Source organism: Myotis lucifugus, unplaced genomic scaffold (genome assembly GCF_000147115.1).
Source record: "Myotis lucifugus unplaced genomic scaffold, Myoluc2.0 scaffold_779, whole genome shotgun sequence".
In the NCBI taxonomy this organism is placed as follows: Eukaryota; Metazoa; Chordata; class Mammalia; order Chiroptera; family Vespertilionidae; genus Myotis; species Myotis lucifugus.
In genome coordinates this window covers 134,575-137,884 of record NW_005871827.1, presented here as the reverse complement: position 1 = coordinate 137,884, position 3,310 = coordinate 134,575, and the positions used below count along the sequence as shown (strand labels likewise).

At 57.8% G+C, this 3,310-nt stretch overlaps 1 pseudogene; it reads right to left on the bottom strand.

The window, feature by feature from the left end:
- Positions 1–477: 477 nt before the first annotated feature.
- Positions 478–2,627, bottom strand: LOC111823964 (annotated as a pseudogene).
- Between the last annotated feature and the right edge of the window lie 683 nt (positions 2,628–3,310).

Below are 3,310 nucleotides of genomic sequence, written 5' to 3'. Positions count from 1 at the left end.
TGCTTTGGCCATAACTAGTTCCATAGCACACTGGGCTGCAAGGGAGTCTGGGAAACCAGTATTTTGCTGTTCTAACCTCGAGCAGGGTCATGAATTGGGTTCTGGAGGTGCTAAAACACAGGCTCTACTTCCAACATTCCTACAATACCTAAAGGCGGCTTTTAAATAGACTTCTCCATATGCAAATCATAGGAAAACAGAACATTGAAAAAATGTAATTTGAATGATTATTGAGTGTATAGATAGAGTATTAATTTTGGGGGGGGTTGAGCAGTGTAATATGAACATCCAAGAAAGGAAAGCCAACCATCACCTCCGCAGCAGCTCATCAGCAACTATAACAATGGAGGTCCATGCACAGGAGCATAAAAACCAAGCAATACAATTCGGGGCCCCTCCACCATAGAATGGGGAGCTGTACCCATATCACCAACAACAGTCACCCCCAGAAACACAAGCAGCGACATCCACCCTCCTTCAGGGGGTAGAGCCGCTGTACTCCGTCCAGCCGTCCTCACGGACATGGTAGAGGCTGGAGGAACCTCCTGAGTGGGTATCCCTACAGGTGGCTCGGTAGATGGCTCCACGGCCAGATCATAGGCTCTCCCACCTCCAGGCCATAGGAGGAAGCCCATCCATGACCCCATATGCATACACAGAGCCAGACCTGCAGAGACGGTGGCCCGGGAGATCTGGTTTCCTTCACTGTCCATGCAGTGGAGGCCAGGGCCTCTCACCCCAGCACAGATCCCGGTGCCCACGGATGCCCAGCCTTTGCACTGATAAGCCATGCTGCGAGCAGTTTGGAGGCAGCTGTACCGAGATGCGTTCCTGGTTGGGAAGCTCAGAGATTCGACCTCCCCGAGCCAACAGCCGCTCCCAGAAGCTGCAGTCGGCCGCAGCCCAGCCCTGTGCCCCGCAGGCAGGGCTGGTCTCTATTCCCTTCCTTCTGTCTGGGAGGCAACGGAGGCACCCGCTGGCGGGAGTGCGCGGCAGCAATGACTCCGTGTTGAAGCTCACGTTCCTAGGAGGCCATGGGAAACGCCCGTGCGGAGGGAGGGCGCGAGGCCGGCCTTCTTGGGAAGCCAGAGGATTAATTTTGTCATAAACATTAAGAAGTCACTGACATACATCACGCATTGAGCTGAAACAGGGAGACGGAGGGATGAGGGACAGTCTACAGCGCAAGCAGGCCCGTAAATGAATGGTTGCGAAATAACGGGAAAGAGCCCATAAGAAACGCTGAGCAGTGGTCGCCAGCGGGACTGGGACATGGTTGGAGGAGACGTGGCACCTGCGTGCGCCCTCGGACATGGTTGGAGGAGACGTGGCACCTGCGTGCGCCCTCTCGGGAGCAGGCCTGTGCCTGCTAGTCAATGCCCACAGCTCAGCCTCGCAGGAAATGCGCAGGCGGAGCCGAACAGCCCTGCTGCTCTGCTTCCGAGCGAGCGGGTCTCGTCTCAGCCCGATTCCCGCGTGGGCACTCCGCGGGCTGACGCGGGGTCGGACGCAGCGTCTGCGAGCACTGGGGAGCTTTCCGCAGCGCCAACCAGACGTACTTCCTGCGGCAAGTCCGTGCCCGGCGCCAGGGGCTGCGGCGCGGAGTTGCTGTGGCCGCGAGCGCGAGGAGCCCCCCAACTGCCACGGCCTCCGGCGACCCAGGCAGAAGGAAAGGCTTGCCGTCGGCCAACCTTGAACTCGCTTCCATCTGGGCAGTCGGGAGAGGGCGAGCGCACTGTGGTCAGCGCTGAACTTCTTAAAGGACACCCTGCGCCTCTCCGTGCGGCCGCCAGCGCCTCTGTGCCGTGAGCGCGCCTTTAGGCCATGGCTTTAGGGAAGGCGCGCCTGGAGCCGAGCTCGGTGATAAACGACTCGCACAACTGGTTTTCATTTCCACCCTGTTTCACTGACGGGGAATGTAAATTGAACGCGGGCGCTTTCTTCCCGTGGAAATGTGTTCTGCATTAAGGCCCATAGGGCGCACCGCCGAGCGCGGGGGGAGGGCTCGCGGCCCAGATGGCCGGCGGGGGCCGGGCTGTGTGCGGAGAGGTCAGGGTTCAGGCTCCATCTGGAACCCACTCAGCCACTTCCCGAGGCAGCGAGTGAGGACGGAGCGTGGGGGAGGACCAGCGCCTGCGGCCTCACCTACCCCCCCCCCCACCCCTGCTCCCCGACGCCCAACAGACACCGGTAAGCCCTCCCACATGCCGTCTCTGCCCACTCACCTCTGCCCCAGCCCGCGCCAGCCCTCCCCCTGCTCGCTGCTGGCCTCCCGCATCCTCTCCGCACTCAGCCCTGCAGCGGCAGGAGGCCTGGGGGACATGCCCTGACTGTCCCTGGGCCTCGTCCTGGGAGGCAGTAACTAAAGGGCATTTCTGAGACCATGTTCTGCTTCTCCCCAAAGCAGACATAAATCTAGACGGAGTGTGGCATTTGTCTCACTTTGAATAGTACCCTTATGGTGAAATCGTAATGGGTTTGTGGCAATGTTGTTAGTTCACTTGCCCTTTAAAGGCACTTTTTAAAATTGTGGTAGAATACATACAGCGTAAAATGTCCATGCTAACCATCTGCAGGGTGCAGCCAGTGGAGCAAGGACATTCGCACTGGTGAGCTGCCACCACCATCGTCCCCCAGAATGCCTTCCTGTCCCCATCCAACACCAACTCTTCATCCCCCTCCCCCAGCCCCAACCTTAGTTCGTGGCCTTCTGCTAGACTTTCCGCCTAAGCTGTAGGTAAGCATTCCCTCTACCCTGGCGACTGAGTGTAGCCCAGGAACAAGGAAGCTCTCCCCCTTCTTGGCAGAGGGTTCGAGGGAGGGGTCTTCTCTGATGGGTGTTTGAGGTAACAGGCTCCTCCGTGTAGTTCCTGGGCCTTCAGCCTCCTCAGGGACTGTGACTGGATAGGGCTGGAGGATGGTAAGGAAAGGCCTTAGAAAGTGGAGGAAAACCCCTTTTCTCCACTCAGCTTTGACATGAGTGAAACTGGTATTTTGATCTCTGACTCTCTCTCTTCTCTGTGAGTTAGCTCAGAACGCAGAAGGAGAGAACAGTGTTATCCATCCCCCCAAACCTCAGCACGAGCTTGCAAACACGGTGGATGCCGTGTGCTTTATTTTTTTATGATTGTTTTCGGCACGGGGCTACTGTTTAATCTCTCCAGCTTCTTATATCTTACTAGAGGCCTGGCACACGAAATTCGTGCACTTGGGGGCGTGCCTCAGCCTGGCCTGCGCGCTCTCGCAGTCCAGGAGCCCTTGGGGGATGTCTGACTGATGGCTTAGGCCCGCTCCCCATTGGACATCCTTA